Source organism: Ochotona princeps, chromosome 28, assembly GCF_030435755.1.
Source record: "Ochotona princeps isolate mOchPri1 chromosome 28, mOchPri1.hap1, whole genome shotgun sequence".
NCBI classification, from domain to species: domain Eukaryota; kingdom Metazoa; phylum Chordata; class Mammalia; order Lagomorpha; family Ochotonidae; genus Ochotona; species Ochotona princeps.
This window is the reverse complement of record NC_080859.1, coordinates 18117480-18139653: the sequence shown is the minus strand read 5'-3', so window position 1 is coordinate 18139653 and position 22174 is coordinate 18117480. Positions and strand designations below refer to the sequence as shown.

The 22174-nt window shown below is 41.0% G+C and overlaps 1 protein-coding gene across 1 annotated transcript in view; it reads left to right on the top strand.

Moving 5' to 3' along the window:
- FBXL17 (F-box and leucine rich repeat protein 17) overlaps positions 1 to 22174 on the top strand; it is a 448329-nt gene that overhangs the window by 408103 nt on the left and 18052 nt on the right. The gene's annotated exons all lie outside the window — the stretch shown is intronic.

Sequence of the window (22174 nt, the reverse complement as noted above, 5' to 3'; positions counted from 1 at the left end):
TCATTTAAAATAGCTTTTATCCATTATGTTTTAGTATTTGAAACCGAAACTAATAAATACTGGTATGTTATTTACATTTAGCCTGCATGAGTACCTGTAAATATTAACATGCCTTGAGTATCTGTGACGTTTAAGGAACAGGGTTCCATAAAACCCCGCATTAGTGGAAATCACTCTGTGTACTAAAATGACCTGTTATCTAGTTTCCAAGAGAAGGTCAAAATATACATTTGAATCCAGGGAATTTAGCAAGATTTGCTAAACTCCTTGACACACACACAAATAAATAAATAAATAAAGTTCGCTCGAGGCACTCCGTCTGCCTCTCCTTATCGGTACCTTTGGGTAGAATATTAGATTGGTTCCCAGCATGGCTGTGCCCTTATATTCCTGCTGAGTTCCCCTGTAGTCCCATACTTCATTCTGAAGAAGTGCTGCCCAGGGGCGCACATGCACAAAGGTAGACACACAAATTACCACGGGAGGCCGCAGCTGCCTGAGGCAGGTGAGTCCAGAGAAAATATGAAACATATAGAACTTATTAAGAGGCAAGTCTCCACCCCAAAAGTATATGAAATTCCATTATCAAAATAATTCCAGATGGGCGAAAAGTTTGAAAATGAGCTCTTAGTGTGTGTGACTTTATGGCCTCATCTGTATATCCACAGAGAGGGCGTGCACACGTGTGTGTCCATGAGAGTTTTCCAGTTCATGGAAAATACATGTTGTAAGAAAGGTATGTGCGGATTTCATTTTTTTTGGCACCAAAATAAACGTGTCTCTGAATTCTATTTTCCACAAACTTTAAGTATCCTTGTATGTTAGGATTTTAGCTTCAGTTTACCTTCTACCAGATATATTTAGCAATACATGTGTGCAATGGCAGGTATTTGATGCATTTTAAGCCCTCGTTTTCATAGAAGAAAACAAGCAGTAAGTAGATGTTAATATAGATATCGGAAGAGGAATTCTACATGCATTATTTTAAGGTTACTCCTACTTAATAAACAAATGTAGATTAGAAGAGAAATCAAAGCAAAAACGAAATACTCAAAAAATGTTAGATAAAATCTTGAGTTTGGAATAAGCTCCTTTTAGAAGCACACTGTATATTTTATACCCAGGAGAATCTTTAAGGAGGCACAGAAAAGACTTTTATATTAACAAAATAAGAATTGGTTTTGTGCTAATACACATAGTTGCTACGTGTTGAGTTGAAATGTTTCTCAAAGTAATTTTTCAGAATGTAGAGAAGTAATTTTTAAATTACTGCTGCCTTGAGTATTATTATCTTCTTGTAATTAAGTCTTGTGAAGAACCACATGTGGGTAGCAAATCTAACCCACATGTGGGTTAGATTCAGGTATAAAAACCTAAGAACTCTCCTTGTTTGGGGTTTCCCTGTCCTGGTACACCCTATGCTCTGCCTGCCTGCTTGTGGTCTGGGTAGGCCAGGAAGGGTTTCAGCAGAATTAGGGCTTCTTCAAGTCAGTGTTACTCCTAAAATGGAAGCCTCGAAGGAGCTCAGTGTCCTTTATTTAGGGAAACGTGCACGTGTGTGAGTGTTGGGAGGCGGGTTGTTATTCTCTTTGGTCATCAGCAAGAGTAGATGTTCTAAGTACACAACTGTGTAAGTCCACACCATCAGTGGATGTTACTTACCTGCCCTAGCATTGAGTTATCTAAAGTTTACCATGTCTTTGCTTTTGACTTTTGATGTATTTGCTTTTGATATCACCCATACTGTGATGCTGTATTGGAATCAATAAACTTTAAAAGACCAGAGACAGGGAACCAAGTAGACTAGGTGATTGATCTGCAGCACCTGGTGAGAATCCAAATTAGAGCAGAGACAGTGGACATGGAGAAACCGGGCAGTCTAAAGAGCTGTTTAGCAGATAGAATCAATTAGTGAGTTCCTGATTGAACATGGAGCCTAAGCATAAGGGGAGGAGAGGATGACTCTCCTGGCTCTGGTCTAGGCAGTGTTGTGGAACCATCCCTGGGTAGGAAATAGGACAGGTCTGGAGTAACAGTCGTGAACTGCATTTGGACTTGTTGCAGGTCACTGTCTCTGGAGCTTGCAGAGGAGCCTGGGGACAGATGTGCAGTTTGGAGCTCCGCAGCGGGGCTAGACCTGGGGTCACAAACATTTCATAAGGCCATTCATTTGATAATGGATTATGCTGACACTGAAGTCAGAACATTATCCTTATAAATAGGTGGCTATAGAGTGTTGAAGAAAAGTTACCCTGGCAGTACTCGGGGCGTGTGACCAAGACTTCTTGAAGTCTCCTGCTCACTGATGACATGCTGTTTTGAAGGCCTTGGGGAATGAAGAGAAACAGAGGAAAATGATTACTGATATCGCAGCACTAGAGCCTGAATCAGGGTGTGAACGCAAAGGTCCCATCATCTTTGCCCTCTCGTGTTGCAATGGTTTCTGTTTCTCCCATTCGCTTTAATGTCAGCTTCCCCCAGCACAGGGCAAAGCACACTGAGGGAAGGGCTCTGCTCCACTGCATTCCTTTACTTCTGTCCTCACTGTCATCAGCACTGCGCTGCCTGGGGACCAGACGGTCCTGGGTGTGAATCCTGGCCTTGCTGCTCCCCAGCTGCATGGTTTTTTACACTGTTCTGACCTTACCCCTCTGTGACATGGGGTTCATGCTGACACTACCTACCAGCAGTTTCACTTGAAATTGCTGATACTCAGCCTACTCTAATACTTTCCAGTGTTGCATTAAAGAAGAAATATTATGTTTCAGGTATGCTGAAAGTATTCAACAACTGGATTTTTAAATAATTATTGTAAAACATTACTAGTATTACTACAAAACTATTTTAAGTAACTCATAATAGGTTTTTTTTGAAGTTATAAATACCAAGAAAAGTTATATCCAAACTAAAAATCTGAAGAAAAAAATGTAGGGGAAATATCTCACTATATGACCTGCGTAATGTGTTTCTGAAGTATGTTGCCTAATTCTTGTTGAAAATTACGAATCAAATTATAATTACAAAGACAAAATCAAAGTGATTTAAGTGTTTTCATTTTGGTCACATAGAGGTCAAAATACATAAGAAAAATTCTTCAGTCTTATAAATTACTGAGATAAAACAACAAAAACTCCTGTTGTTTCACTTTGTATTCAGTCTCTGTAGTGACTGATGGTTTTTATTATACAAACTATGGTAAAATTTCAATTGTCTGGAGATCAATTATCAAACAGCTTGAACTAGAACACAAACCAAAAGCCTCCATGTTATTAAGAACAACAATGCTTTCTGCAATTAAAATAGACACCACAAAGTGCATACATAAAATCTCTGGTGCTTTTGTCTTTACAGTTTCATAATAAGAACTCGTAAAAAATAAAGTTAGATGAGAAGATCTTTTTTTTCATGGACCTAGGAGGGATGTTCAGGTCCTAGAGCTACCTCTGAGAAACCCATTCCTTGCTTAGGTATTCACACATAATCCTATCTAGCTTTTTGAAATCTTACCTATCTAATGGGTTTTTTGAAGTCTTACAATATTTAACCCTTTTGGCCACAAACTCTTAGCCGAAAAGGATCACTGTGATGAGGCAGCAATGCATGCCAGCTGCCCTGCTTGCCTGTCCCACTGATGCTGAATAATCACCAGTATGGAGAGTGTAAGGTTGTGTTGGCATCAGTGTATTAAAATTGTTTCCAAGAAACCTCTCCTCTTTACTCTGACAGAATGCAGTCATTCCGTCTGTATAGACTGTGACAAGTAGGATGATCTGATTTCTCGAGCTGGCCAGCAAACTTAGGAGCCACTGGAAAATAGCTCTGAACGCAAGGGAAGAGACAGAATTGAGTGACGTCACATGACACAAGATCACGTGGGAGCAGTTAGAGCAGAGATCCCCAGCCCCAAAGGCCACGTTTGGTCACAAGCCTGCTTCGTTTAGCTTCCGCATTATTGATCTACCCAGCGTCTTCATTTTGGATTTGTATGTGTTTGGGGGATATTTTTTGGTTTGTTGTTCTATTTTGTGTTTCTCAATTTGTTTGGTTTGGTTATTAACACTTAAGTAGTACGTGGTTCAAATTTTTGAAAATAATTCCAAGCCTCAAACAGTTGAAGATCTGGCAACACTACACTTACAATCTTAAACATTTTATGTACGTATTTATTTATTTATTTATTTGAAGGGCAGAGAAGTATCTGCTGGCTCACTCCTCCAATGGATGCAGTGGGCAGGGTTCAGCAAGGCGGAAGCCAGGAGCTTGATCTGGGGCATCCATGTGAGTGCAAGGTCCAAGTAGTTGGGCCATCTTCTACTGCTTTCCCAGGTACATTAGCAGGAAGCTGAATCACAGTGGAGCAACCAGGACTGAAACAGGTACCAATGTGAGTGCTGGTCCTGTGGGTGGTGGCTTAACCCTCTGCTCCATAGGCATTGCTTGTTCAGAGTGAAAATCAACCGCAGTGGACGTGGCCTCCAATCTGCCACAGGTCTCGGTTTGATGGAGGGCATTTCAAGATCCACAGTGTCACTCTTCCCCATCATCTCTCCAACACTGACTCCCAGTGTTGACTGTCATTTACTTGTATGTGTGTGAATGTGAGTGTATGTGTTTATAATAATCTGGCTAAAAAGAAACAGAACAAAGTAATCATTATGTCTGAGTCTTCATCAGTAATAACCTTAAAGAGAAGGCAGGCCTCGAGGGTAGAGTGGTGTACAAAGAAAGGAAGCAGGTACACTTCTTTTAAAAAGTAAGAGTGAATATTTATATGTACTGCATGCATGTACATACAAAAGGTGCATGTGTCAGAATAATAAAACACCTTCACTCACATCCTTTATGGACATGGGTCCTTTAGGCTTTTAAGATCAAAAAGAGGTGCTCTGTAGTTCTGACTTCAGCTGAATAGTTCAGCACAGTAAAATCATAGTTATTAGGGAAAGGTTGGGCTCAATCCAACAGATGCCACTTAAAAACATAAACAATAAAAAACTTCCCCAAAATGTTCCTACCCAGCAGTTAAAATAAGCATTTGGTGTGTATGTTTCCATATACATATGAAATTCCAAATATTTAATCATGTTTGACCCGTGGAGCCATTAATTTCACATGGATCAACCTTGTGATCCTAATGTGCTTCATTTACTGTAAAGTTGTAAATGACTATTCCATCCTCATTTCACTGGTGTGGAACTCCTTCATGCCAAAGTAAAACACAGACTGTACTTTATCTGAATTAATGAAATTCACAATATGCTGAAGAATAGTTCCAAATACAATTTAAATCTTCTGAAAGCAAGGAAAACACAAACACTGTGATTCATTAACCTGAAATGTGTCTTATGTTCATGGATGTGATAATACACAGAGTGAAGTAACTGAAAATATTTTGCAGGTGATAAGTCCCCCATTATGAGCTGAAGGCAACGTTATAAAGTTTCTAATCCTCTGAGATGTAATAACTATCTCTGGAGAGGCTTACTCTACTTAGCACCTAATAGAATGTGTTTGGGAAATTAATCACATGGCACTTTGTTAGCTCTTATCTGTGGTGCAACTTGTTACTTTTATAGGATTCACATAAAACAGAGGTCGTCACCTGAAATTAGTAGGGTTTATACTAAAGTTCAGTAAATTAAAGACCTTAACAGAAGTTTTAGGGAATCCAGAATCACTTTAGAATGTCATTTCTTGATGTCTGAACAGCTCATCCAAGTAATATACTTAATACACACAAGCAGTCCTAAAGTATATGATTACTGCATGCTACATGCATATTTGAAAAAATAAGTGGTATAATTAATAGAAAACAAAATTGTCCGATTCTTTAGTTGGAACAGCTTGTATTTGTTGAAACCATAAAATTTGGGGACACTGAAATGTTCAGGTTCTGCTTTATAACTTTGAAACCTGCTATCCCCAAGGATAAATTGCATTTCTTAAACTAATAATAGTTTGTTTATTACTATATATATAAATATTTATAGTATTACTGATTTGGAAGACCTGTCAATCATGGTCTGTTTTCTTGAAGACATCTCTCTCTGGACCTGAGAAATAGTTGGCTGAATTTAATGACTATCCAATATATAATGCATAGATGTTAGAAGTAAATGAGAACAATACTATTCCGTCATATTTGTACAGTTAAACCAACACAAATTTTAATACTAAAAGGCAAACTGAGTCGAGTGTTAATATACTTTATCAAAATAAGCACTTTACGGAAAACACTCTTATATAAAATATCAGATATTTACTTGTTTGCTTTCAAGTGTCTTAAAATAAGAACATTTTATATGTAACGTTTGGTTAACTCAGAAAAAGTGTTCCAAATATGCTATGAAAGAAAAATCTAAATTGCAAAAATTATTCCTTGAGAATTTATGAAAAAAAATTTCAGGCATCCAGGATTTAATTTCAAGTATTATTTTCCTCAGTAGCAAATACATTACTCTAGTTGACAGGAGTTATCCAGATGCATACAACCTACATATAAAAAATATCCGTTCGCTCATACAGATGTGCCTAAGTATAAACACTACAGGAAGGATAATAGTGCATGAGCAAAGAATAGCCAAAAAGGTGTTGGCTAGTTTGTAGGTTTATTTACCTGACCCAAGTATGCACGGTTCATCATTGATAAGCTGGCCTGTTTTACTCTGGCTTTTCTTTTCGCTCTCAACAGACAGGGTATGTGTAAAGACTGACCTTCCTTTGATAATGTGCTTCATTCAGCCCCAAAGGCAGCAATTTCTAATGAATACCTGAAATGGAACACTTAGTGAAGACTGTAGATTTTCCATTCTCTCTTTTTGACCAGCGAAAATGGTTGGCTGACCACATGCATTGATAGTCAATGCTGTTTTGTAAAATCTTGCCAGAATGACAATTAAGGGATTTTTTTTTTAAAGCAGAAAGAGGTAAGAGAGGTTGAGAGAGATCAGCTGATTTATGGAAAACAGAAATCAGAGGAAAGACTGGAACTGTCTTAACAGAAAAACTCACTTCCAGCATGCGCTCAGAGGCCAGCCCATGGCAGGCCGCCCTGGCTGAGTTCCCCAAGCCAGTGAACACACTGAAAACCAGGGGTGATATGGTCAAAACTATTTGGCTACTAGACAGTTTAAAGAAGCTTCCAATCACAAAGATAGGAAAACAAGCCAGGAGGAAACAGTAGCAATGCAGATGGCAGAATAAATAGGAGAAAGCCATTAACACTGTTCTGAGAGAGAAATGAAATTGCATCCTTAGGAGAAGAACAAGTCTCTGAAAAGGAGAAAGACATGGGTTTGATCCCATTTGAATGGATCTACCAAGCACCCAACTCTGTGTGAGAAAATGGACCTAGAGGCAGGAATTTACTCCAGCAGTTAATTTAGCTAAGCCAAACAGCTCAGTTTCCTATCACAGTGTCTTGAGTTTATTGGAGTGTCTTTCTCATATTCTCTCTCTCTCCCCGTGCTGCATCTGAAGTTCTCCAACATTTGGCTCTGGGCTGAATTGAAGACTGTGAGGGCTAAGTGCTTCGAAATCTTAAGACTTCCCTCTGTAGCTCTCCTCTGGATTCCATGTCTTTGTCCTTACAACAGCTCTACTCAGTCCTTTCTGTGGTGAAACATATCTTCTAGAGGAATAAATGGCAGTTAAAATTTCAGCCCCTAAAAGTCTAACAGCATTTTTAAATTTTATGTGCACACTTAATAGTCACTTGGGCAGTGCATGGATTCCAGATTGCGATCATTTCTGTTTAGTGTGTGAAATCATTGCTTTCATATCTCCTGACTTCCCATACTGTGTTCCAAGGACTTGAGCCATTCTCATTAGCACATGTTGTGCCTTTATTTCTTGGTGACTTTGGGGATTTCCTTTTCATTGCTGACAACTGACTATTACAATTATGCACTTTTATATAGATCTAATTTCTTTGTCTTAAAAAATTTTAAATTTGTCAGGGAAAAGGAAGAGCAAAGAGGGAGAGGTGGAAGGGGAGCGAAAGAGGTGAGAGGGGGAGTAGGGAAAGGGGAGAGGGGGGATAGGGAGAGAGAGAGGAAGAGTTGAGGGAAGGGGAAAAGAAAGGGAAAGAGGGAGGGGTCAGGGAGAGGAGAGGAGAGGAGAGAGAAGAAAGAGTTCTCATTAAAGGGTTTCCTCTCCAAATGACCCCCAGTACCTGTGCTGGGCTGGATTTAGGTCAGGAGATGGCTCTCAGTCCAGATCTGTTATGGAGGTGGCAGGAATTCAATGATTTGGGCCGCCATTACAGCCTGAGGATCTGCATTAGCAGGAAGCTGAGCCTCGAATGGAGCTGGGCAGCAAACCCTAGAGGCTCGGGTATGAAACTTAGCTGTTCTGCTTAGCACTGAACTGCTGGAATAAATGTCTTAGCCTGACTTCCAAAATAAGGTTAAGGACTTTCTTATACACATCTTATTTTTTAATTGCCTTTGTTATTTTGTGTGCAATGACTATGATAAATATCAAGTTAACTTAAAGCTCAAGAATTTTCTTCAGAACTTGTTATTTCTTAATACTAACCTTATATTATATGTAATATGCCAATCTTTAACATCATGATTTTTAAATAAATATATCCTAGGGATGCTTCCAGGTAATGTGAAAACAGATATCCCCTTCCAGAAAGGCACATCCAGTACTTCTTTATTGGAACAATGAGTCTCCAAAAGTACACCAGTCCTGAAGACCTGGGGACTTCCATGTGGCATCCCAGTGTCACATCCAGAAATGGCAGAGGAGAGCCCTTCCAGGGGCAGAATGGGCCATCTCCATCTTCTGACTTCTGGCTGCTGGCTGGAGAAGTTAGCAGAGATAGCCAGGAGTAAAGTGGAAGACAGAAAAAGGGTGAGAGATCCAGAATAGTCCATAGTTTTGTGTATTAGCAATACACAACCCGTCCACCGTAAGAACCTCAGAGGACAGGCGTGCCAGGGTACAGGAGAACAGCTTCTTGGTCAGGGTGCTGTACAAAGGCTTCCCAGGTACTTAACACAGAGAGCAACTCACCACTGCCTCCATATTGGTCCTTCAGATTATAACCCCAGTCAATCAAAGAAGAGAGAATTAGAAAGGAAGAAAGGATCTTGTACTGTGCCTGAGACCTAGCATTCTACTAAGGGGCATTCTCTTCAGGAGTGGAGTGGGGGGAAGGTGAGGCCAACAGAACAAAAGCGTTTGTTCCTAAAAGCTGTGGGTCAAAGTTTGTTTATTTGACAGAGAACTCACATGGGACTTGGGCAGGACTTGGGCCATGCAAGGCTAGGATTTAGCCACTAGATTACTGTTGGGCTCTGAATCTCTTTCTTTAAAGAGAAACATTAAAGATAGTATAACCTGACTGACCAAAATTAAGATCTCACAATTAAAAGAAAAATTGTGGATAAACATGGTAAGCATTTAGCACACTTAAGTATATGACCAGAGAAAAGGAAATCATGGCTACACACACGAATAGAAACATTGCAACCTGACAATGTGAAAATAAAGTAACAGATATGAGGAGGAAGGCAGAGGGAGAAATGCCTGACAACCTTCTCATGCTTCCTAGAGAGGATTTGAGAACTCTGAAGTATATAATTTTCAAATTACTCCAAAAATAAATTTTTTCCTAATTTATGTGGATTCTTTTATGACATGTGTCACATGGTGAAGAAATATGTAACTGAAATCCTTGGTTCTTTCACTTGTTTTGGTTAAATTCACATTAAAACAAATATTTTTTAAATGTGTAGACTTATGGATGAGACTTCTGAAATCATTTTATCTTTGGATCTGTTGACATGCCAAAGATTCGTATGACATGTTGGTGAGATTATTCCTGAACAGTGGGACTTGGAGTAATTTTAAGGTTTTTGTACTTTATTGATTTAATTTTTACAATACATTGTACCATTTTTGTAGAATTAATTGATTCGTTGTTTGGACGACTTAAAAAGACATGGGGAATTGAAAAAAGTTAATTTAACTGCTGAAGAAGGGAGCATAGATCCTTCGTCATCACACTCTGACTCAGCTGGCCCTGGTTGAGAATCCTTGCGGGGTTTTTATGTTAGTGTAAGAAATAACTGGGTTGTCATGTACAGTTTTCCTTGGTTGCAAGTGAGAGAAACCAGCAGAGATGGCTTTAAGTCCAAGAAAAGACCTTAAGCCAAAAACACAGATTGAAAGAAAATGGGGGTAATTCCCAGAACCAAATCAAAGACAGAATGAGGTAGGCTTTGGAAAAGGACGAGAGCCAGGGATGTGCAAGCAGCCGGGACTGAAGGAGGAGTCATTCGGGAAGCTCGGCCAGGATGGCTCTCCTCCAGCTGTGTGTCCCTGGGGCCTCCGAGATCCCTGCAGCCCAACACATGCACTCAGGTTGGGAGCACAGGCCAGCTTTCAGCCTGCAGCAGGCAAGAGCCTTAATAACAGTCCCCCATCTGCCTCCTTCGGAGAGAAAACTTGAGGCTCTGTGGCCAGAGATCAGGAATGAATGCCTGGGAATGGTGAATGGGACAGGCGAAAACTACCACTGCCTGCATCTGGGGCTCACCTTGCAGTAGAGCAAGCTGCCCGCCAACCTCCTGCTGCGCTGTGCCACCAGCAGGATTGGGGGATGGAGGCTTTTTTGTTTTGTTTTCTTAATCAGATCTCTTCCTTCATTCCTTTCAGCATAATTACAGGCGGCGGCTGCTTCCCTGTCTCATGACACTGATTATTAGCTAAAGCTAATTCATCAGCTGGATATAGGTGAATCACCTTTAGCTGTCTTGGAGGAAAAGCTTAGTAAATTATTTGTCATTCCACAACCCAAGAAGTGTTCTTCCTGTAAGTAAAAGTTTATTAGCTGTCGTGAGAGGTCTCTGGGTTCAGCCATTTTCTGTCCCAGCTATAATTAGAAAGCTAGAAAAATTATATCAACTGCTAGGGGAAAAATCCACACACATATTCTTTATAATAAATCCAATTTACTCTATTTGCTTGGTATTAACAACTGTTAATGTTATGTCCAAATTCCCTTCCTTCCCTGTTGAAAAGAACAGTATGCCTACCGCCAGTACATACAAATGGATAGTTAATTACTGGGCACAGAGGGCTCTGTGATTCATCACTGCAGTGTGGAAGCCAGTGTTGCCAATTGTCAGCTTTTTCCAAACGACATAGTGTTATGTGGTTTATGTACCAATCAATGGTGGCAAGGCTCCAGAAAGAAATACTACCTCGGATTCAGGGACTCATTAAGCTCATCAGTCTGGAGGCCTTCTCACTGATTTCCAAACCTGGCTCTGCGTCAGAATCCCTGGGTGGCATTTTCAAAACACACGGTATGCGTCGCCAAACCATCTGACTCCGAATATTCTGGAGTGAGTCAGGGACTGATTCAGGATGTCAAAGGGCCCGAGGCTTGCAGAGTTTGGAATTTCTCTTTTGATAGCAGCAGTATAGTGTGTCTTGCTTTTACAGCTTTTATAAAAATGTCTTACCATGGGAACATATGTCACCAACTCAGATCCTTGTCATGGAAACATCCATGTAAGTGATGAGTTCTGAACCTTAACCTTCACCAGCTTCAAGGACAGTCTATGGGTGCAGCCGAGGGTGTGTGTGTGTGTGTGTGTGTGTGTGTGTGTGTAGAGCAAGCGTGCGTTCAGAGCTGGGCCCCATCCTTCTGTGCAATCTGTGCTGCTGGTCCTACGCACCTGCTTCTTTGAGCCTCTTTCCTCCCATTCTTTTCCTCATGATTTCCTCTTACACTCTTCCTCTTTCCACTTTCTATTCCTTAGATTTTCCCCTTATTTCTCTTTCTTAATCCTTAGCCACAGCAATAACATCCATAGGCTCCCCTGCCAGCTTAAGGAGGCAGGTGTCCTTGCCGGCCTTCATGAGGTACACAGTTGTATCAGCAGCCTGGCTACAGAGGGGGCTGTTGGTAGGAAGGTTGTAGAGAAAATCAAAAAGAGAGGAGTACAGGAAGTTGAGTGTTCTGTTTTAGTCTAATCCTCCCATGGACTATTAAAACAAATTGAAATGCTTTGAATTTTATGTTTTCTTTTCCTTTTTCTTGCAGCAGAAATACCCAAGAGTGAAAGTGGTTGTGGGTATCTAAAGGCAGTCCACACACCAGACAGCAGCCCCTGCCATACACCTGTTCTGCTTACAGTTACGAAGGAATAATCGAGCTACACTTTCTGTGTTTAGTTTTAGTTTGTAAATAGCTTTATGCTTTTTTTTTTCCACATGATTTCACATGTCTTAAGGTGTTGGATTTTTGGCATCAAAAAGTGTGTTTGTTTGCCTTAAGAAGCACTGGGTGAGAGCAGTCACTGTAGGAAATGCCAAGTTCTTCATTTTATTCTAGGAAAATTAAGTGATCTGTCCAGTAGAAACTGATTTGTGTTGTGTGTGCTTGTTTTCTGATTTTGTTTTGTTTTTTTTTCTCTGTAAAACTAAAACATTTCTAGAGTGGGAGAAATGTTCATACAAAAGCATATAAGGAAAAGTATGTATTACTTATTATCTCCCTCCAGGCAAAAAAAATAAAATCCTTCAGTCGTCACAGTGATTGACATACTGTAGCTATGCAATAACTATTTTTAGAGTGAAAGAATGAGTGTGAATGCTAGAGAAAAAACAAGACCCCTTTCTGAGTGATTTTCTCTAACTGCTTGTAACGGTGGTGTCTATATTTAAATGAATGTAGTATCCTGAACATCTGGTCACAACAATGATGATAGAAACAATAATGTGGGTGATCTGTAGCCCTCTCCCTGGAGTTTACATCCAGTAAGATAAGCCAGTGTTCCCAACAATGACAGGACATTCCAGAAACATGGGACACGAAGGATGGCCATGCAGAAGGCCATGCAAGGTAGTTCCTCCATCTCAAAGAGCCAAGGAAAGATTTCTTGTAACATCGTTGATTTTTCACTCTCACCCCACAACACTGCTGGCGCCATGGGGACCTGTCCTCAAAATCCACACAGAGCCAAGCCCCTCTTCTCCATCTCTGGTATTCAGCCCTAAGTCACTATGTCTCTTCTTGATGGAATAGTTGCAGTCTCCTGGGATTCTGTTCTTCCCTCTTTTCAGTCTGTTCTCAACTCAGAAAGCAGAGCAGTCCTGGGAAAAGTGAAGTCAAACTTTACTTCTTGCTTGCCCCACATTTTATAGTGACTTTTTGTTGTTGTTGTTGCCGGGAATAGAATCCACCCTTGTAAAAGTGACCTGCAAGATGCTGTTCCCACCCTCTTATCAACTCTTTGCCATCTCAACTGTTCATTATGCTAGAACAAACCAGCAATATCCCTTGGCCTTAGAAATAGGTTTTTCCCTTGTATTTCTTGCTCCTCTCTCCCTGCAGGTCTTTGGTTCGATGTCGCTTTCTTTGTGAGGCCTTGACAGGAGTGTTCACTAATTAAAATTGCAGCACTGCCTCCCCTCACCCAAGGCATTTCCACCATTTGAGAAGTTCCATATTCAGCCTGTTCATTTGTATCTGGTACATAAGCTCCATTAGGACACAGATTTGACCTCTTAACTCTCAGCACAGATATCTTATCCGGCACATGGCAGGTCCTCAGCTGATACTTGCTCAATGGAAGAATTGATCTCTTCATGCTGTTATGATCCCCATGTGATCTTCCCTGTTCTGGTTTCCTTTATGGAACTATCAAGATCAGTTTGCCATCTGTGTTGGTCAGCCTGACATGAGAGTTCGGCTCTACTTTAGTGTCTGCGAAGTGGACATGTTGCACTTGCATCGTCCCATGCACACACTGGTCGGACAAATTTTGGTGTCTAACATCTGTATGAAACTGAAGCTCCCTCTTTACAGTTATCTAAAGAACTTAGACCAGAAAGGCAATCAAGGCAGACCTCTGACACACTGGTATACTTTCCCAGATATGTGATCCGACATGTATTAAGCCTAGTGTTTCCGTATCATGAAGTGAGGAACTCTAGTATAATGTTAGTTCCAAGTAAGCCACTTGTTGATTAAAAACTTACAGAAATCACATAATCTGAAAAAGTGTCTACATATATATGTTTCCACTTGCGGAATAAAAATAGATATGAGGGAGGAAAGAGGAAAAAAAGAATCCTTATTCCTGATGCATTAAAAGACCTTTCAATTTTTTCAAAAATTATTCACTTGTACTGGCTTTTCCACCAGGTTGTCTGTCTCTAAGGCAGGAAAGCAGAGCAACCTATAAATAATGCTCAGGTTTCCGTCTCAGGATGCTTAGGGCAGGTGAGCCTGTTCCCAGAAAGGTCACGAGCCACAGGCAGCTTTCCCCCTCTGAGAGTCAGGCCACGCTTGAGTGTTGCTCTCCTGAACCTCACTAAGCAGAGTTAGATAAAAGGGGTGCCCGTATGTGGCGTCTGAAAAACGCGTGAACAATTCCAAGTGCTCATCCTCTAACGCTCAACGTACTGTTTGGCAGTTGCTTTTGTCACATGTAGCTTCCATACCATTTTGAAGGCTTCAGAATCCCTAAGTAACGCTTGCTGCATCCAGTCTGGAAATTTCACTAGTAAGTGAGCATGTGAGAGATTCTCATACTGTTACCTTTTCCCCTTGAGCTTATTATTTTAAGTTCTATGTCCCTGGCAAATGGACTTGGATGATTTCCTTTCAAATTACGTGGAAAGTTATCTGTGTTAAGAAAACTGTTCTTTGTCTGATGTGGAAACTGCCCGGGGTCCCTAAGGATTATGGAAATATCAGGCAGCATCAAGCACGAACACAGCACACAGAACAGTGAGAGTGAACCCCACAAGCTTGATGGGCACCTCAAAACCCAGGTGTTTGGTGTTTGGTTCTATTCAAAACCATCCGTGCAAGTCTGTGCTCCTGAACTGAACGGTGACGGCAGTGAGAAACAAGGACTTGGGCTGCCGTCTTGGGTTTCTCGCTCCGGGTTCTGCTGTGCAGCTGGGCCAACTTTGCACAGATTCATCAAGTTGCACACCTGGGTCGTGTGCAGCTTTCTTCATGAACATTATGCTTCCAGTAAGCTAATTAAAACTCTGACAAGTGAGTGACACTTGATTTTCAGCGACTGTGGTCCTAGGAAAAGCATCCTTCACATTCACCCTTCCAAAGACTTGACACTCTAGTGGGGAAGGCCAACAACTGGCCAAACAGCACGAACATGAACTAAGCTAGCACTGCTTTAGAAAATCAGTGGAGTGTTCCAAAAGGAAGTATCAGCACGAAGGGCAGCGAGGCCCCACATTTTAGGGTGTACTGTGTCTGGGTTACCACACATAACAGGAAGAATATAATGAATATAATGAAGTAGGAGAATACGGGAAAGAGGCACAACTTCAAAGAGAAGAGTAAAACAGCATTGGATTATACGTAAGAACCAAGTGCTGCAAGAGAGGCAAAATTATCTTGAAAGATGCAACATTTTGAGCCACGAATATGCTTAGAAGGAATCGTGCTCATTTGTTTTCAGACCACTGACTTTGCGCTCAGCTGTACCTCAGGACCCAGGAGGGGAGAGAGCTTCTCCCAGGCAGAATCTCCAGGACTCTGGCAGCTGACCTTGGCCCAGACACCTGCAGTTCTGCCCAAACGTTCGGGTTAGGGATGACCAAGGCAGCTGCTCTAGGGAGCCAAGGGCCCGTACAGGGACTATCCATACAACAACAAATGGCTCGGAAGGTGTCATTTCTTTTAGAACTTCTGTGGTTTCTATGAAAAAGGGCACGTTTCATATTTATCCCTTTGTAACAGTGTGAAGAAGTTTCTTTGCAGATGACTTTTACCCAAGTATTACATGAAAGGTATTAATCCTGTTAAATTTTAACCCTCTTTCAAGCAGTAGGGCATTATTTTTTTCCTGATTTTATTGCAGGTACACTGATCCATAGCAGGAGATGGAACGTCAGAGGACAATGGCACATGTAGATGTCTGACTGATACAATCGTGTGACAAATCTTACTCCAATGAGGGGAGAAAATGTCTTCTTAGCCCTAATATTTATATCACATCATACATTGTCAAAATGCCAGTTTTCTGAGGAAATATTAGCAAGCTACTTAGTGTATCAGCTTATTATCTATCATTAGCTTATCCATACCTTTATGAAACTTGATTTGGAAGTATTTTTCGAATTACAGAGAAGTTCCTATGTCCTCCACCCAGCAACACCTAGCAATAAGAACTTCTAAAGCGATAGTAAGGAATTTTCACTGACCAACAAATCTTACTGAAATTTCATCAATTTTCCCTTAACTTCTTTGTTGTGGGATGCAGGTCCGGACGTCACACGAGGGGCACAGCTGACCTGACAGTCTCTCTATTTTTCCTTTACATTTCATGATCTTGACCCTTTGATGAATGCTGTTGAATGTTTCTCTTTGTCAAGTTTGTGTCATCTTTTCAGATTAAGGTTATTCGTTTTGGCAAGAATACTGCAAAAGCAATCAAGGGTGTATGTTGTTTATCTGTGTGTTCTTACTGGTGATGCTAGCCTGGCTCATTTGAATATGATAATGTCTGACGGCTAGACTCTCCCCTCTTAGAGTCACAATTTTTTCCTCTTAAAATTGATAAACATCTGACACTGTGCCAATCTGCTGCTTCTCTTCCAACTTTCACCAGCTACTTTTACTATCTGCTGGTGGAGCTTGCCTGCAACAGCTGTTGCTGTGGGCACCGCCTGATGTTTTTGTATTCCCTCCTTTCCCCTTACATTTATTAGTTGGAATTCTTCTGCAAGGAAGAGCCATCCCTTCTTGCCTGTTTATCAATTTCTTTGGTTATTTAATTAGAGGTGCTCCATAAAATTCCATGGCAAATGGAATTAAAAGCACAAAGTGTTTTAGTACAAAATTCTATTTATTTTTAAAGTTGAGTTTTTAATAAAGCATAATTCATGGATAAAATTTTAAGAATGTGATAGTCCTCCTTCCTTTCCTCCCTCCCTCTCTTCTCACCCATCTTCCTTTCCTCTGCCTTACTTTCCTTGTTAATTTTGTGAGGTAATATCTTATTTAAATTATAATAAGACAAATGCAAAGTGAAAAGATTTTAGGTTAGTGAGACTGCAGGCAACAGCTATAAACAAGAACTGAGTGGGAAAATGACCGTTCAACTCATGACAATTTGAGTAGTCTCCAAAAAGTTCATGGAAGATGTATATTATGAAAAAATATATGCATGGATTTCAAAATTAACTTATATTTTACGGAAGTTATATGTGTGCCAAAATTAACTTATTTTAATTCTACTTTCCCATGACCATTTTGAAATGCTTTCATATATCAGTCTGGAGTTGTTGATACTGTACGAATGATAATTAAATGCTATCATCTGATGCTCAAATTGTTCCAGTTTTGGCCCATTGGCAGCTACTTTTAACTAGGTCCTGCATCATTTTGACTTACTGTCATTCTTTCTGAAACACTTCTCTTTTCTTACGTCATAGAATGTTCCACTCATTTTTCCTGTCCCAGTCCTGGACTAAAACATTTTTTCTAAGACCCCTTGTTTCCTTTACTGGAGAATGATTTAGAAACTAAGACTTGAGTGTCACAAGGTACTATTGTGTCTAGTCCACCATCCCAGCAGAAAGAGCTAGAATAGTATGTGTGTATACCACCCAGAAATGCACTACACCATGTTTATAGTTTACTTATGTATCTCTGAGTGTATCCACATATAATGTGTTCATTCTAATACCTCTGATTCCAGTTCAGTACCACAAAACACCATTATAAGTCTCTTCCTTTTTAAATTTTTTTATTTTTCATGATAGTTTCATAGGCTCAAGGATTTCCCCTTCCTCCCTCTCCTCATCCCCTCCCTACTCCCTTCCTTCCCCCGCAGTGATTTTCCCTGTATTATAATAGAACAGTGCTCCAACAGTCACAAATCCATCATTCTGCTATCTAAGTGTATCAGGACATTGTAGGTATATACAACAACTTCATTGGGAGTCCGTCTTTTACAGGAGTAGAGATGCATACTGCAATTTATCTTCATTTCTTGATATGATAGTCTCCAATATACAGTTCTTCTTGATCAATAAATGTTACTTACATGTTTACCTATATATCTGATGATCTTGTATTTTGCATGAAGGTTGTCTTATATCAATGAAGACATGATGGTTGTATCCTTTTGAAGTTGGCTTATTAAACTGAGCAGAATGGTCTCTAATTGGGACCATTTCGTTGTTGCTGATGGTATGTCTATGAAAATGTCACCTCTCTGCCTATGTGAATTAATATATATCCTTGATCAGCATGCAAGTTACTGAGCGATAACTTAATTTGTGGAGCATTTTAAAAAGTGAGTTCTCTGCATTAGGTACACTTAGCATGTCAGAAAAACAAGTTAAGATTGCATTGGAATCAGGAAATAGTCTTGCAGAATTTATCCCTTTTCAAAGCTTAGTACCATTATAATGTGGCATCAGACCCCAATGAGGACAGTAATCACGTATTACATTGAGAACCCCACCAGCCCAGGTGCAGTCTGCAAGTTCATGAACACAGAAAAACAGTTGAGGACCTCCAGCAGTGACATGTTGATAAAGTACTTACATAGTGCTTTCATTTGCCCAAAGCTTTTTGTTTTTTGAATTTTTTAAAAGTTTTTTCCATTTCCTATCAACTGTACTACCTATGGCATGGTTTGGGGGCAATACCAAGCAAATTATTACATTTGTACATTAGTACAAAGTCCCTTACTGGCATTATCCATTTGCACCCTAAATCAACCCTGTGAAATAGACAGAACACATAAACAATGTCTGTGTTGTCCAGGTAAAGAAGCTGAGATCCAGAAGAGTACAATGGTATCCCTAGGTCAGGCATCTCAGTAGTGAGACTCGTGCTGAACTCCAGACCACATCAGCTGAGTTTCAGAGCACCTGTGAGGTCACAAAAAACCCAAAGACAGTTAAATAACTTGGTCTATAATTTGGAATCAGTTACAGCCACAGTGTCAACACTTAGCTAATGATAAGCTGTAATGTTTACATCTCAAATTCTTAAATAATGGTCGAGAGATACTCTTATGCAGGACTTCTGACTGTGTGCAGGCCGCACGCCCTCCCTGTGTGCGGCTATAGGACTGAATGAGCACTAGCTGTGGAGCCCAGCAGTCTGGTTGTGTTCTTTCCCTGGGGCTGGGGCCCAGTTTTCTTGCCCTGTGTATCGGTATGCAGTGCTGCTGCGGGGACGAAGGGACTTCCATCTTAGCCTGCTTGCTCCATCATGCTCAGCCCTCACCCTTCTCGGCACTTGGCATATTCTAGTCAGCTATTTTGCTTTTCTTTTGATTCTGTTTCAACATTTTTGTTTTTCATAAATGATGCATGTTTGAATGAAACCTTGAGTTGTAGTTACCAGTGGATAAATCGTGTGATGTTGAAAACCAGGACAAACAGATCTGTCTTCTCGGACATTTGTCATTTCTTTACGGTGAAACTATTTAGAATTCTTTTCTCTACCTTTATTTTTCAGAGAAATTTACAGTGCATTATTCTCTGTAGTCCACCTCAGTGCACAGCACAATGCCAGATCCTTTTATTCCTATCTGGCTGCAACTTAGCCTGTCCCCAACTCTCCAGTCCTTCTAGAGAGCACAATTACTGCATGCCTGTTGTGTCTCATCCATCTTGTCTCCCGGAAGCTTCGCGACATCGAGGGCTCTGCTTGTCTTTGCTATTCTGTATCTGAAATGGATCTTGTCACTTCCTTGTCATTTTTATTTCAGCCTTACAGAACCACCCTGTCCCCTCTCACTCCCCATCCGTTGTTACCAGTCTGTCTTGCATCTGGCATTTCCTTTGCCCAACACACTTGCCATGGCTCCTTGGTTTTTCAGGAGGCTTTTTCCACCCTGTAAAACCTAGTTCAGCCCTTTGTGAGGGCTTCCAAGGGCTCCTTCCCTCTCTGAAGTATGAGGCATGCCCCTGTAGTAGACCTAACCACGTTGCAGGTGTTGGTGTGTTCCCCAGAAAATTCCGAGGCCCCTCTCTGCACCTGGCACATGCTAGGTGTTAGACATCTATCAGTGTATAGGAATTGTTACCCTGAAGGGGCAAGTTGGCCATAAGAAGATAAATAACAGCATTCCCAAGAGCAGTAAATGCTAGGGCGATTTGTTCTGAGAAGCTCTGAAAGAAGGAACAGAGGTGAGAGTGGGAAGAGATGGGGAATGAGACTGTGTTGTGTCTGTGTCCTTGGCTGTCCCCTCTGCACCTCTCACCTGCACTCAGCCGGTTGTGAGCTCTGGCCCACCATGCACAGCACAGTTCCAGCAGGCTGCCAGGGCCGCTTGTCGGAGCCGTCAGCTACCTGAACCACGAGCTGATGTGGAGCCCTGGATCCAAATTGGTTCTCCACTTCGACCCACTCCCCCACTCAGTCTTTTGCTACTAGGAAACTGTGACTCAGTTTCTTAGGCCTTAAAGTGAACAAAGAGTAGGACTTCAGAGGGTTCCTGTGAAGGTCAAAGCAGATAATATGCCTCAAATCCTTAGCCCACGGCCAGGCCCAGTGAAAGCACTCAATGATGGTTGGTAGCAATGTTCTCGAGCTCATGAAATGTTGATTGAATTGAATAAATGAATTAAGCACTAGCAAAGTTTAATTCTAGCTTTATTAAATAGCACTGGGTCAAAACAAAAACCAAATACCTTAATTTATCTCCAGTTGTCTTATGTATTATGTATTTTAATTGCACTAGAAAGCAAAAATAAAGAAAAACACCAAACCCAGAGATACGAGTGCCCAGAGTTGATAGCTATCGACCCTCAATTTACTTATAAAGCAGCCCCTAAAAGAGTCTCTTGTCATTTGATTCACCTTTGTTTGGATGATATTTGGTTTTCACATCCTAGCCTCAAACTTCAATAAAACAGCCATACGCAGCCTCCCAACCTTGGGCCAGCCCGCAGGTTGTACTTTGTCTTCATTGAAAATCATAGTTTGAGCATTTTGTATTGAAAAGGGGTTTCTTTTCTGTATCTCCTACTTCATTTGTATCCAGGATATCATAACCAATGCAAGCTGTAACAGCACCAGGGAGAGCCACAGATTCTTCAAGTCAGGGACACCAATGGGGCATCAACTCTATGGCACAAAGATATCATTCAGACCACTTCAGCAAACTGGGAAGCTTTCAATGCCAGCACATGTACAAACATGAGAGCATCAGCAAACTGTTACCACGCAGAAGTTAAAAAGGGAAATCTTGGGCCCAGCACGGTAGTCTAGCGGCTGAAGTCCTCATTTTGCTCACAGTAGGATCCCATATGGATGCCGGTTCTGGTCCCGGAGGCCCCACTTCCCATCTGGCTCCCTGATTGTGGCCTAGGAAGGTGGTTGGGGATGGCCCAAATCCTTGGGAGCCTGTACCTGCCTGGGAAACCTGCAGGAGGTTCCTGGCTCCTGGCTTTGGATGGGCGCAGCTCCAGCCGTTGCGGCAGCTTGGGGAGCGAATCGGCACGTGGAGGATTATCCTCTGTCTCTCCTCCTCTCTGTTCATCTGACTTTCTAACACAAATAAGTCTTTGAGAGAAATCCTTTGCCCAAGGTATTTCATTAATAAAACTGGAATCCTCATCCTTGTTTTTGTAAAAATTTGATGGTCCTTGGAAATGCCTTGAAACTGTTGAGTACATGGGCCCAAATTTTCTAGTGAAAAAGAAAAATACTGGGGTTATTATCAAAGAGATTTTGCCAAGTTTTTTTTTCCTGTGAGATGCAAGAGTTAATGTTTGCTTGGAACAGTGAATTACTCATATAATCAATCCAGTGAATGCATTTTGGAAAATATCATCCAGCTTTAGTATCAAAAAAAATCAACTCATGTGTGCCATCCTGGGACAGGGATTATAATTAACAAGCAATTTGCATTTCCTTGTTATTATTATTCGTGGTGTTGTTCGCAGGGTTTTTACTCAAAGACAAATGCACTATAAACTTATTCCGCCTCGGGCTACTGAATTGTTTGTATGATCCACAGCTGTAGAGGTGTGTATGTCTAGCAAATTGGAAATCTGCGGAAGGCACATCCACTGGTCACTCTGGCAGGCTGAGTCGTGGAGCTCTCCAGTGATGCACAGCGCACATCATAGATTAGGGCACTAACATCTGCATTGTATCGTACAGTGCTGAACAGTCACGGAGACCGGAGATGTTGGC